The sequence below is a fragment of the Pan paniscus genome, chromosome X, assembly GCF_029289425.2.
Source record: "Pan paniscus chromosome X, NHGRI_mPanPan1-v2.0_pri, whole genome shotgun sequence".
Taxonomy (NCBI): Eukaryota; Metazoa; Chordata; class Mammalia; order Primates; family Hominidae; genus Pan; species Pan paniscus.
In genome coordinates, this window is record NC_073272.2 from 27,286,845 (window position 1) to 27,302,215 (window position 15,371).

General features: G+C 37.0%; 1 long non-coding RNA gene across 1 annotated transcript in view; it reads right to left on the bottom strand.

The window, feature by feature from the left end:
* LOC117977557 (uncharacterized) overlaps window positions 1-15,371 on the bottom strand; it is an 86,031-nt gene that overhangs the window by 47,320 nt on the left and 23,340 nt on the right. The window contains exon 3 of the long non-coding RNA XR_004668751.2: window positions 5,896-6,055. This is a non-coding gene — a long non-coding RNA (uncharacterized LOC117977557). The remainder of the gene's footprint in view (window positions 1-5,895; window positions 6,056-15,371) is intronic.

Below are 15,371 nucleotides of genomic sequence, written 5' to 3' on the forward strand. Positions count from 1 at the left end.
AGAGATCTGTGCAAAGACCCAGGGCATGCTAGAATAAAGACAAGTTGGGAAAAAATCAGATCATCTGTGACCTACTTTGTCTGTACTTCACTGGGGAAAGGTCAAAAACTCTGTCCTGTGCCAGTGTTGCACTCATCCTTTCTGCAAACCCTTTCAAAAGAGATTAGGTTCCTATTACTTTATTACTGCAATAAAATGTATGGCCAGAATTCTGTAATGAAAGAGCTGCTGCTACAGAAGCTGTAATAGAAGAAGCCGTAACTTAAGTGTCAGCTTGAAAAATTGCCATAAAAGCAATCTTTTATAGAGAAAATATCTTCTAGTTTCTTGTGCAGCATATGCACCATCAGATATGAAATGTCATGGACACTGACTTCTTTCAAGAATGGAAGGTTTTCACTCTTGTCTGTCTATCCTTGTTCTTTCTCTTTTGCGTCTCTCCTATGTCTCCTTCTCATTCATTTCAGAGTAGATTCTCCTGTCCCTAAAAACTGGTATTATAGGAGAGGCACATCCATTTCTTGATTATTTCTTTTTACAGATCGTAAACTGTGTTTTGGTAATTATATGCAGCACAGATGCAGGGACTGGATTTACTTTGGAGAAACAAGGTTACAGTCAGGGTCACCCTTCCTGAATTTTTATAGCAGACCAGGGGAATTTTTGTGATGTGATTTACTGACGTCTTCCAACGGACACTGTCTTTGCAGGCTAGAGAAACTTGACTCACAAGTTTTTATATGCCTGTATTGTCATCAAAAGCCTCTGTGAAATAAATGACAGAAGGGATTTGCACAAACATGGGACACATTGTTTTAGTTGCTATAAAAGGAACTGTGAGGCAATGCACAAAAGCCAATATTGTATTTTAATATAATTTCTAATAATAATATTTGTGCTGATGCAAATTGGGGGAAACCCACAGATTCTAGCCATCTGAATTTTTCAATATACTACTAAATCATCATATGGCATAAACACCAACATTATGGTTTTATGTTGCGAAGAATTTATGAGGGAGATATTTTTACCTTGCCAGCCCCACCATCTCCATTCTCCTTAGTAATATCTCTCTTTGGAATTACATTTTATTTAGCTTCCCTACTGCTTTAATGGATATTGCTTAACTTGGTCCCTACAGCAACTTTAGCATATGGGAAGGGCAGATATGGCTATTTCCATTTAGCTAATGAGGCAATGGAATCTCAGAGAATTTAAATTATCTAGAAAGTAAAATTTAGTAACCAGAGGCTCAGAGCTTCTGGATTATACACCAGAACACAGGGTAGGTTGGCAGCAAGAATCTCAGCACCAAGGGATGCTCTCACTATGATGCTCAACATGAATGGGTAGCAGATGGGTCTTTAGCTCATGCCACTACTTCCCTCCTTGGGGCGTGGTGTAACAGGGGCTTGCATATTGTATAAAAGACATAAACCTTCCGTTCAAACTGTAGAGATGTCTTGTGTGATGAGAATTGATAAAGCATTTGATCTGAGGCTTAGAAAAATAAACTCGTGTAAACCCCAGGACAAATTATTTTGCATCTCAATATGTTCTTTTGGGTACTATGATAACTGATGACTAAACTCACTCTGAAATGTCATTGCTTCAGGGGCAGGTGCTCTCATCCTCTTCACTGGAGCATCTTGATTCTTGTGGGTGGAATTCACTCATATGTTGCTTGGCCCAGCTAGGATGGTTTGGGCCAGTATTTTAACCATGGATTTACCTCTCCACTGGAGGTTTTGTAAACCAGATAAAGCAGATGAACTGCCAAATTAACTATCTTCCCACGTTATATTCTTTCTTCTGCTTTTGTGCTTTTGCCAAAGTTACTCTCCCACAGGGGATTCTTTATCCCTTCTTTTTTGCTGTCCGAATCTCCTGCCTCATCACTCCATTTGAAGTTCCATCTTTTCTTGGAAACCTTCTCAGTCCAACTTTTGTTCTCAAATAGTCCTTCACTTGCCTTAATCTCAGTAACATTTGTGGAGACTTTATAATTTAATATTGGATTTTGTCATTCTCTTGTGTTATATTTGATTGTATCATGTTCCTTTAATGTATTAGGCTTCATTGTATCTACCAAATGGGGAACTCTTCCAAGACAGCCATTTGAACGTTGAAGGTCTCATGAGGAATCAGATGGAAACTGAAGTTGGGTAATTTTAGAAGAGTTTAATAATGGACTATTTACAAAGGTGTGCAGAGTATAGAAGGAACTCATTCACACAGTGTCCTGGTTAACAGCAGTGTTAGCTCCTCTAGGCTGAAAAGGGTGGGTAAATGGAGTAGGTTTTGAGACCCAGAGGCTCTGTGACCCAGCCAGCCTGTAGTGACCTCATAGGAAATAAATGCAGCCAGTCCTTCATATCTGTGGATTCTGTATCCGCAAATTCAACTAACTACAGATTGAAAATATTCGGGAAAAAACAATAAAAATAACATGGCACATGTATACATATGTAACAAACCTGCACATTGTGCACATGTACCCTAAAATTTAAAGTATAATAATAATAAAATAAAAAAATACACATACCAAAAAAAGCCAATATAACAATAAAAAATAATACAAATAAAAACACTATAGTGTAACAATTTGTATAACATTCACTTTGTATTAGGTATTATAAGTAATCTAGAAATTAAAGTATACAAGAGAATGTGCATAGATTATATGCAAATACTATGCCATTCTATATAAGGGATTTGAGCATCTGCAGATTTTGGTATCAGAGAGGTGTCCTGGAACAAGTCCCCTGAGAATACCAAGGGACAACTGTACTTCTTTCACTCTCCTCTCATCATTTCACCTCTTGCTGGGGCTCTTTATTGGCCAAACACTGCCAGAAGCTGGAGGACAAGTGAATCCTTTGATATGGTTCATGCGCATCACCTTTCCAGGGCACAGAGCAGAACACAGAATGGTAAAGAGTGAATCTGGAGGAGCAATAACCTGTGATAACAAGTGATAACTAACGCAAACATCCTACCATTCTTATACTTGTTTTGTATTTCTCAAGCTTCTAGCACATTGTAAAGCTGACTGACAATTAGTAGAACCAAAATGGCAGAAACATAAACACCAAACGTTGCACATAGCTGCTACAGTCACTCTCCAAAGAAAATCTTCATGGATTTTTCCACATACATTTCCCTGAATGTTACTTTAATTATTCATCAAAATATTTGGTTGCAGGTAACCAAATATAGAATCACCATTAGAAATATCATCATTAAAAATGCAAAGAATAAAACTTTTGAGTGTTTAGCAGTGACTTGATAAGTGGGTGGCGTGTGGCAAGATATGACTAGGATGATTCACTATTTCATCTAAAATCAGTTTTATAGCTTCTTGCATTTCAATTATTCCTTTGGAAAGGAGTCTTTTGGTTTGGAAATTTTGCTTATCTCCAGAAAAATGTTTTATTTTTATTTTCATATTTCCTGTCATTTAAATTTCAATTAAGGCTACTAAACCCCTACAAAAAGACTTCCTCCTAGCACTCTAGCTCTCTGCCTACTTATGACAAAATGTATTAGGGCAGATCTCAGGCATCTGAGGTAGCAATACTCAAAAGAACATTTTCAGTTAAGGCTCAAATGGAACTGATCTGAATTAAAGCTCATTGAAATATACAATGGTAAAGAAAAGTATTTCAGCTGGTAAAAACTTTAGGATTGCAAGATGCTACAATACTGTGAATGAATGTCAAAAGACATCTTAACAAATGCTGTTGAACATCAAAGTCACTTGGAGTGTCAACTGCTTTGGGAGAATATAAAGAAAATCTGATGAATTTCAACCTGGGGTTAAGTTAAAAAAGCTCTGGCAGAGATAATAAAGGAAGAACAGAAGTTGCATCGTCATTCTTTGACGCAAGACGCTAAAGTTTATTAAAAAATCCCAAGGTTGCCGATGCTAAAGATGGTATTAAATTCAAGGTTGAGTACTGCACTGTAAATTATATTTATTTGTTCCTGAACACGTAAATGTTATCCTTGCGATTGTTCATTTTAATTTAATATGAGAACTTGATATTTTATGGCAAGGACGTGTTAAACATGAAAGAATTATACTAAGATAGTGGAAGGATAACTGATATAAATGATAAGTGACAAGGTATACTGGTTTAAGTATTTATTGATTTCACTTCAACAAATAATGATTACTTTGATATTACGTCCACTTATTTGATACATGCATGAGGTAAAAGCGGGGCAGTTTTTCTTAATAGCTTGCTTGGTTTTCTCATGGGCTGCCATTTCTTCTTTTATCAAGCAAATTATGTCCTCTATCAACTCCTTATAACTCGGTTTCAAGTCTCTTTCTTCTAAGCATTTAGGGGCGTCATAGTAACCAGACATGTAAATGAGATTTGTTTCCTAATTCCAAATGTCTGCTTCATCTCTGAGAAAGACAGTGCTCACCTCTTGACTTTCACACTGTTCAAAATAAATTCCTACAATAAACATTTATTAAGTGTTTACTATGTACCAGTTTATGAGCACTGAGGATAGAGAGGTGAGCATTACAGAGAAGGCTGCTGCTCCCACATAGCATACATTTGAATGTCAGGAAACAGTCAATAAACAAATAGATGAATAAGTTATTTTCAGTGTAATAAAGGAAAATGTGTAATGATATTTAAGTATAATGAAGAAAACAGTAGGATTACATGATAAAGAGTAACCGTGTGTGTGTGTGTGTGTGTGTGTGTGTGTGTATGGGTGGGTGTAAGCTACTTTAACTTGAGTGGTCTTGGAGGGCCTTTCTGAAGGGGTACATTTAAGTTGAAAATGGAATGACAAGTAAGAGGCAGATGAGAGGAAAGAATGGTCTAGCCAAATTGAAAAGCAAGTGCAAAGGCCCTGAAATGGAAACATGCTTGATATGTTCATGGTAATCAAGGAATGGTTGAATGCCTTTACAGAAAAGCCTAAAGTGATATTTTATTTGAAATTTGAAGAATTATATTGGTCTAAACTTGTGTTAGTAAATGATTCCAGGGTATTTGGAAATTTAAAGTTTACCAATAAGAATTCTAATCTGACAATGACTTTTGAATCGATTGTTACTTAAATATATTTCAAACTATTAGAGATAAAAGTTAATTTTCACAAATTAGGTCATTTCATTCTTTTTTAGTAAGAAATTGATCAACTTATGTTTATTGAACACCCACTACTTGCTATGTGTATTGTGTGCAAGCTCTATGAGGAAAATACAAAGTAGCATAAGATGACTTTTACCCTCAAGATGAGCAGAGCTCAGTTGCTGGGAAAAGGTATAATCTCATTGAAAATAACTAATGATACAACGTCATACCAAAATGCAAATGAATTATGAGGTCATAAAGAGGAAGGAAAGCTTATTTGTGGATTACAGTGCCCAGAGTGGCTTCTTGGAGGAAATGGGATTTGAAGTGGCAGGAATAAGAATTAAGTGACTAGAGACTGGTAGAGTTTGTGGTAATGAACAGGAATGTTGGGGATTAGTGACATAGTCAAATGCTTTAAATACTGCTTATTGCCTCTATTTCTTCTTCATATCATGAAGTTGAATAAAGTTTTAAAAATCAATTTTGCATTTGGCATAATCAAAATATGTATCTAAGCATTAGAAAATGGTGAGCGGCTTCTTACTTACAGGAGTGATATATTTTTATGATATTTATAAGGCTTCCTAACCTACTAGATAGCAGCTCACCATATGAAGAAAACTCTAGTCCTCAAAGTGTTAATTTTTTTTATTTTGGTGATGCTTAACTATTGCAAACAAATGAAACAATGTAACTTCATTTACTATTGACAAACAGAAGGGACATGATGTAATTATTGATATTTACCAATTGTTGATAGTGATATGTACCAATTGTTGATATTTACCCCAATTCTTCCACAGTGAAGGTTATGACTTGGGGTTGCTGGTCTCCATGCATCACAGCCACACTTTATAGTGTTTTCTAGGTAATGTTCCTTGAAGGTGAATCAAGGTTGTTGATGTATCCAGAGTTGCTAGATGCCTCTCAATGGAACCTGCTTGAAACTGAAAAAGGATGCAAGCAAATAAAGAAATGCAGCTCAGTGGGCAGTTAAATCAAAGGTGTAAATGACACTTCTCATATCCTTGACTTTCGCTGGTCATTGAGTAAGGTCCATGTTGTTTGTTGAGGGCCAGTTCAGTAACATTTTCTTCCTTTTATCATCTGATTGGTGTTTCTCTCTACTGGGGCCATAGCTGCTGCAGACTGTCTGAGATGTTACATTGTGTGTGTGCATGTGTGTGCATGCATGTGTATGCTTGTGCATGTATTTAATTTCTTGAGGTCTTAGAGTGGTTCTCAAAACTGGATAATAATTACAATTACTTGGGGTCTTTTATAAAATACAGATGCTTGGGATTTACCATAAACCATTTAGATAAGGATCACTGTGCTGGGACCCAGGCACCAGTACATTTTTTAAAAGCTCCCAGTGCTTCTAAAGTTTAGTGAATTTTGAGATCCACTGACCTCTCACAGCCAGCAGTGAGAGGACGAATGCTTTAGTTTGTAAGCGTGCATTTCTGTTGGATGTTTTAAATGAAAGTCATTAACCAAAAAGCATTGCCAGAGTTCGGGGTCATTTAGTTTAAAATGAAACGAAATGCATTTCTGGGACAGAACAGTAAGGACATGAAGAGAACCAGGGTGGTGTACACAGGTGTAGGTACTATCTCTGATACAGCACAGATACTGACCCAAAGAAAGCTAGTACCCAGGTCACAGCTGCAGAGACACATTTAAGAAGGACTTCACAATGCCATTACACCAGGTATAAGGTGGCATTGGCGTTCAACTCCCTGTCAAGAGGATGATCAAGAGGATGATCCTCATCTGGATAACAGGGCTAATAGGGTTGTGCCAACCTACTCCATACATGAGTGCTGAGAGGATCCAATGATGCAACATAGTCTTTATTTCTTTGTGGAGTAAAGTCAGAATAAAGAAAGAAATAATCCACATGTGAAAATCCATTCTATCTGTCAAGTGCCATGTGATAGCAAGGACTCATCTTCTTTCTCAGTGCAGTGCAGTCACTGTGTAGGTTGAGCTCTTTTTCAGAGTACTATAAGTAGTAAAGCAGTCACAGAAAATACAAAATTTAAACTCAGATATTAGATTTAACTGTGGCTGCACTTCTAACTTGCTGAGTGACCTTGGGCAGTGATATGGTCTGGCTGTGTCCCCACCCAAATCTCATCTTGAATTGTAGTTCCTATAATCCGTGTCATGGGAGGGACCTGGTGGGAGGTAATCGAATCATGGGGGCAGGTTTTTCCCATGCTGTTCTCGTGATAGTGAATAAGTCTCATGAGATCTGATGGTTTTATAAAGGGCAGTTCCTCTGCACATGCTCTCTGGCCTGCTGCCATGTAAGATGTGACTTTGCTCCTCCTTCACCTTCTGCCATGATTGTGAGACTTCTCCAGCCATGTGGAGCTGTGAGTCCATTAAACTTCTTTACAAATTACCCGGTCTTGGGTGTGTCTTTATTAGCAGCATGAGAACTGACTAATACAGGCAGGTTCCTTGGCTTGTCTGAATCTGTTTCTCTAAAATGTGGACAATTATAAAGTGTGACAATTACAGATATTTTGGTTATAAATTCATTCTATGAATATTTATTGAGTAACTACTATGGGTGAGGTCCTGTTCTAGATGCTAGGGATAAAGCTAAGAACAAAACAAAGTCTCCAGGTCTCATGGTTCTTACAGGAGTGTAGGGGAACAAAGACAGTAAACAAATCAAGAAGCAAAGGCATAGTATGCTAGGTGGTCAATAGGGCTTTGGAGAAAAAGCAAGCAGGGTAAATAGGTAGTAATTCTTGGGGGAATGTGGAGGTGTTTTGTATCAGAAAAGCCTCACCGATTAGGTGATATTTGAGAAGAGTTGTGAAGGAGTTGGGCAACTGAGCCAGGTGGATATCTGTGGCAAATTCATTGCAAGCAGAAGACATAGCAAGTGCAAAGGCCTTGAGTGTGGAATGATGGATAAACACAAGGAGGCCAATATGGCTGGAGTGCAGTGAGAAAGAAGGAGACTGACAGATGAGGTTACAGTTACTAAAGAGACTAAGTCATGGAGGCAGCTGTTTCCAAGCTTTAATGTGAGTGTGAATCCTCTTGGGATGTTGTTGAAGTGGGGGTTCAGACTTAGTAGGTCTGGAGTTCTGCATTTCTAATTCCTCCCAGGTGTACAGACCATACTCTGAGTAGCAGTGGTGCAGGGCCATGTAATCAATTGTAAATAAAGATGTTAGCATTTGCTCTGAGTAAGAAGGGAAACGCTGGGAAGGTTTTGAGCAGACTGGCCTTTTGAAGTGATCCCTCTGGCTCTTCAGATAATGAGGTATGGTCAAAAGCCCTGGCTGGCTTTGCAGACAGAATGTCTGGGTTTCAGTCCTAGTGCCACCACTTACTGTGTGTCTTTGGCAAGTTGCTTAAACCCTTTTTTCTCCCACATTTTGTTGTGAAAAATGTTAAGCCTAGAGAAAATGTAAAATAAAGTGTAATAAGCACCCTTATATCCTTTACCTAGATTGACCGATTGTTACTATTTTGCTGTATCTACTTTAGCTCATACTCTACATACTCTAAGGACATATTATTATTCTTATTTAAGAGGAGTACAGTTTTGACATAATGACTCTTTATCTCTAAAATTTTCATTATATACTTTCTAAAAATTAGAGTAATAGCTTCTATACAATTATAAATACACAACAGTTGATATTAATATCATCATCTAATACATAATCCTTATTTAAATGTAAACAATCTTCCCCCCAGATGTCCTTTATAACAATGTTCCTTTTCTGATGTGGGACCCAATCTAGGATACTATAGTACTTTTAATTTTCATGTCGCTTTAGTCTCTTGAACTAGACAGTTCTTCAGCCTTTTTCTTGTCTTTCATCTTTCATGCCATTGTTTATTTTATTTTATTACGATTATTTTGAGACAGAGTTTTGCTCTGTCACCTAGGCTGGAGTGCAGTAGCATGATCATAGCTCATTGCAGCCTCCAGCTCCTAGGCTCCAGTGATACTCCCACCTCAGCCTCCCAAGTAGCTGGGACTACAGGTGCTTGCCACCACACCTAGCTAATGTTTTTATTTATTTATTTTTTAGAGATGAGGTCTCACCATGTTGTCGAAGATGGTTCTAAACTCCTGGCCTCAAGCAATCCTCTTGTCTTGGCCTCCCAAAGTGCTGGGATTATAGGCATGAGCCACTGTACCTGGCTCCATTGTTATTTTTGAAAAGTCCAGGACAGTTGTTTTGTAGAATGTCATTCAATTTGGGTTGAAATTATTTAATAATTTTATTCAGGTTATGCATTTTTGGCAAAAATACTTCCTAAATGCTACTGTGTCTTGCTCAGTGCATCGTATTTGGAGGCACTTGATGTCAGTTTGCTTCATTTTTAGTGATGTTGACATGGGTCACTTGCCTACGTTGTTATCCACCAGATTTCTCCGCTGTATAGGCAGCTATTTTCCTTTGTAATTAACAAGCCATTCATGGAGAAATGCTATCTAAATATCCTTTTCTCCCAATAAGCATTTACCCAATCATTTTTTTACCTATTAATAATTCTCATCTCAATAAATTATTTATACAGTGGTTGCAAGGTGATTTTTTTTAGCTCTATCATTATTCGTGTTTATTACATGGAATTCTGCTATAAAGAAGTTGTTCCCCTTTACCCCTTTTATCTGTCTGTCTGCCTATCATCTCTATTTATCTATCTGACTATCTATCTACTTACCTACCTACCTCCTTACCTACCTATTGAACTGAACTATCTATAACTTGGCTAAGTATTAACTCTTAGATTACTTTTTAAAAATTCAGTTGCTGTTGTAAACAATTACTGTTATTATTTTGATGCTCAATTTGTCCCAATTTTTCCAGTGAGTGCCTATTTAATCTGGTTTCTGTGTTCTTATGAGTTTCTGTGTGCTTCCTTATTTTCTTGCCTCACAAAATATTCCAGGTTCACCTGTATTTTACCTTCCCCAGCTTTGGACCAATGATTTCTCCCAGGAGCCTTGGTTCCTTTTTGTGGAGATTTATACTTGTTTAAGAACTAAGTTTTTTATCTGTAAAATGGGATGGCACATAATACAATACCCGCAGATCTTTTTTTTTGAGAGTTAAATGGGAAAATCAATGTAAAAGACTTTGCACTATACCTGGCACATAGTATATGATCCTAAATTGATTTTATTCCAGCTATTTCCAAGGCAGTATAAATAATGAAAAGATGGCTAGATATTTCAGGGCAAAAAATAGATGAAATGGATGAAAAAAATAAATGGAATTTTAAAGATGTAAGTAACAGTGTCCTATGAGGGAAAGCCAAAGGTTAACACATTTTCATAATAGGTCTAGAAATATCTACTTTGCCTCTTGATGCACAGATGAGAAACAGTTTGCCATCACATGTAGCATTTTAGCATAAACAGTTACCAATCTTATGCTTAAGTCCTTATGCAAATAACATAGAAAACAAGTCATACTCTCAAGGAAATGAATTCTTAGATTTGATGATGTGGGAAGAGATTTTACATAAAACTTTCAATCCTAAAGCATTTTATTTAAAATTATTTGCAAAAATTTATTTAAGAAGAGAACTTCATATGGAGAGAGATTTGTCCCATTTAGACCCAGATATAGAACCAGGTAGCATGAGAATATATTAGTAGAGTCTTACGGTGAAGAGGAATTTACATTGCTTCAACATTTGTAATTTTTCCGACCATGAACAATCATCCTTTGCTTGAAGGGTTGGTCTTCTTGTGTGTTAACCTTTTTTTAAAAATTACCTTTAAGTTTTCTTTAATATACAAGTTCCTTGTAGATACATGAGAAAATACAAATAAGCAAAAAGAAAAACAATGGTCATCATTCCACCACCAAAAGGTAACCAGAATTAACATTTTAGCCAATATATTACATTTCTGTATACTATGCATTGATATGTGTATGTATTATTTGCATATAACAAGTATGTTCTGTTGCTGCAATATGGCATGCAACTAACTGCCTTTAAAAGATAATATATCAAAAACATTTTCACATCAGTTAATATTCTGTAATTTTATTTTCATTGGTACAAAATAGTAAGTTATATGTTGGTATAAAAACTTACTTAACCAACATCCTGTTGCAAGCATTGTTTCTAACACTTCCCTATTGAACACAATACCCCTTTGTAGTTTAATTAATTACAACTCCCTTTTGTCTCTTCCACTAGATAGCTGCTTGAAGACATGGGACATGTCTTGCTTATCTGAGTTTCCCTAGCACCCAGTAGTATTCCTGGATCCATTTGGCACTAAATAAATATTTCTTAAAGGCATGCGTAGTCTATAAATATCTCAAGCTCACTCCTGTCTTTGGGATTTTGTATTTGTGGTGGGATGCTTGGTAAGACATAATCTAAAAATAATTTTAGCAAAAGAAACTAGGAACTGCTTCTCTAAGGTGAATAAGAATATAGCCTAGGACTTTTTAATGATTGCCATTCTAACTGGTGTGAGATGGTATCGCATTGTAGTTTTGATTTGCATTTCTCTGATGGCCAGTGATGATGAGCATTTTTTCATGTGTCTGTTGGCTGCATAAATGTCTTCTTTTGAGAAGTGTCTGTTCATATCCTTCGCCTACTTGTTGATGGGGTTGATTTTTCTTGTAAATTTGTTTGAGTTCTTTGTAGATTCTGGATATTAGCCCTTTGTCAGATGAGTAGATTGCAAAAATTTTCTCCCATTCTGTACGTTGCCTGTTCACTCTGATGATAGTTTCTTTTGCTGTACAGAAGCCCTTTAGTTTAATTAGATCCCGTTTGTCAATTTTGGCTTTTGTTGCCATTGCTTTTGGTGTTTTAGACATGAAGTCCTTGCCCATGCCTATGTCCTGAATGGTAATGCCTAGGTTTTCTTCTAGGGCTTTTATGGTTTTAGGTCTAACATTTAAGTCTTTAATCCATCTTGAATTAATTTTTGTATAAGGTGTAAGGAAGGGATCCAGTTTCAGCTTTCTACATATGGCTAGCCAGTTTTCCCAGCACCCTTTATTAAATAGGGAATCCTTTCCCCATTTCTTGTTTTTGTCAGGTTTGTCAAAGATCAGGTGCTGGAGAGGAAGTGGAGAAATAGGAACACTTTTACACTGTTGGTGGGACTGTGAACTAGTTCAACCATTGTGGAAGACAGTGTGGCGATTCCTCAGGGATCTAGAACTAGAAATACCATTTGACCCAGCCATTCCATTACTGGGTATATACCCAAAGGATTATAAAACATGCTGCTGTAAAGACACATGCACACGTATGTTTATTGCGGCACTATTCCCAATAGCAAAGACTTGGAACCAACCCAAATGTCCAACAATGATAGACTGGATTAAGAAAATGTGGCACATATACACCATGGAATACTATGCAGTCATAAAAAATGATGAGTTCATGCCCTTTGTAGGGACATGGATGAAGCTGGAAACCATCATTGTCAGCAAACTATCACAAGGACAAAAAGCCAAACACCGCATGTTCTCATTTATAGGTGGGAATTGAACAATGAGAACACTTGGACACAGGAAGGGGAACATCATACACTGGGGCTTGTCGTGGGGTGGGGGTATGGGGGAGGGATAGCATTAGGAGATATACCTAATGTAAATGACGAGTTAATGGGTGCAGCACACCAACACGGCACATGTATACATATGTAACAAACCTGCACGTTGTGCACATGTACCCTAGAACTTAAAGTATAATAAAAAAAATTTAAAAAAAGATAAATTAAAACACACCAGGAGGCAAAAAAAAAAAAAAAAGAGAATATAGCCTAGGAATAAAATTCTCTGAATCTTTCTTGAACCTCTAAGTAATATTTTAGGTATGGAAGTGGAAAGGAGATAGACGCCCATAATTTTTTATGACCTGATAAATGTTGCCTGTCAGGATACTCTTTGGTATGTATAATTGTTCCCTGGGAGAAGGGAAATATTTGCATAACAGCAAGGAGCTCCATGGGAATAAAGGCAGTGACACACTGTTCATTGTTTTGGTGAGACTGAAAGTTACTAGCCTCTCTCTGATTGTTCAGAATAGATGCTCTCACCACAAGAAAAGTGAGAGTGTTCCTTTTCCACTAGGGTCTAGAAAATGTTGAGGGAGGCCTAGTTCTCACGCAGCTTGGAGTGGAGGCTTTGAGGCCCTGTGAACCCAGCTGCTTTGGCCCAAAAAATTCACTTTGAGGATAAAAGGTAAACACATAAATAGACATTTTTGAAAAGGCTATAACCTTGAGAGTTTGAGTGGTGGTACTCTGAGTCCTGTACAAGCCTCAAAACTAATCTGGCTATTATTATAGTACTGAAGAAAGAGAGCAATCTGTGGGATGAGTTTTCATAGTGATGGCATGCAGTAATGATGGGGGCAAAGAAGCAAACCGGGACTTCCTACTAGGCTGAGAAAATTCTTGGTCTCTTCTAGCCTGTTTTGAACTGAGTTAGTGACTACAATTCTCGTACAAACTAGGAGGGAGGGGGTATGCTGGTTTTTAACAAGAGATACCAGAACTCCTGCTAATATGGTCTAGTAGGATGATGAGTAATTGGAGAAATAAAAGAAACATGAAACATTTATGTTCTAAGCTCACAAGACATGTTGTATTAGAAACAAGCGCCTTCTTGTTGTTTTACCCTTCACCTATTCAAGCTGTAACCTATCTCCAAGTGCATCAATCAGTTATTGTTGTGTAATAAGACTCAGTGACAAAGTTTTTTTTTTTTTCATGTGTCTGTGAGGTGCCTAATCTAGGCTGTGCTCCACTAGATAGCTCTACCTTAAACTATGAGTCCAACTGAGTTTTGCTCCTTGTAGAAAGTTGGGCTTAGGCCTGCTCCATGTGTTCATTCTGGGATCCAGGCTGAGGAAGCAGCAGCTATCTAGGGGAGGCTCTTCTCAAAGGGATAGCAGAAGTGCAAAAGGGCATGCCCACCATGGGAGCACATTTCAAGCCTTTGTTTGCTAACATTCCATTGATCAAAGCAAGGCACAAGGCCATTCTCAAAGTTAAAAGCCACGGCAATATAGTCAGTCTCTAATGGAGGAACTGCAAAGTCGCCTGTCAAAGCCTATGGATATAGGATAGGGTGAAGAATGGAGCCCATAAGTCAATCTACCACTCCAAAGATCAGATTAACCTCCTCTCGGAGCTTTTCTTTGTCTATTTCCATTCTCATTGAAGTTACTCTCTTTAGAACTTATCTAGGAGGAACTTTATCTTAGGATTTAGTTGAATTTGGTCTTGTATTATTTATGTTCCTTAATGTTTTCTCATCAGCCAAATTATAAGCAATTTATTTAATGATGGAGATCATATCTTACGTTTTTGTGTGTTTTCTGCATGTCTTACCATAGTGATGAGCATGTATATATTAGATACCAATAAAAAACTAAGTAATATATGTATGAAAGTCACATAAAAACACTTCCTGGAGAAAAGTAAATATTATAATTGCTAAGATCTTAAGAGTCTCATAAAAGGTAGGTTATAAGCATGCAACACCTTCTTAAAGAATTTGGCACAAAATAGACTGCCTAGACTTTCTCCCAATAAATACAAATCTGAAAGCAGACAGAGCTGTATGTTTCCGGGCCGCCTACTGCACTAATATTAACTATTTCTAGTGTGATGGCAGGCTGTCTCCTCTATAATCAAAGGAGAATGTACAGATTGACAATTCTTCTGACTATTCAGATGTCTATTAAAAATAAAACTGATGGGAAGTAACAAGCATTTTGCATGTGCTGGTTATTTTGACCTGATGGATTTGCAAATTTCTTATGAGCATAGAAAATAAAAACTGCAGCTTATTTTCAAGCACAAAACTTGGGTACAGCAAATGAAGTCACATTTTTAATTTGTTCATTTATTTGTTTATGCTGTTAGAAAATCACTTTGCAGTGAGTGTGAGGGAGAATACTTATTAGGCTAATAACAGCAGAATTATAAAAATGAGGCATTTAGACAAATCTGCCTCTCGAAAATAATGTGGAGTTACAGAAGGTTAAGAATCTGTAAGTATCAATGGATGCTAAGAGCTAAAAATAGATAAGCAGCATGGAGAAAAGAAGTGAAAAGAAAAATAAAATATCAAGAAACCACTAGTAGTGTTTAGGATGGTTATTTTGTCTTTGTTCCCTGTTGAAAATTCCTAAAACTTCATTGACAGACCTTTAGAAATTCTTCCAGATAGATTATTATTATGCACATTGCCTAAACTCCCGTGGGTGTCTTTCTTT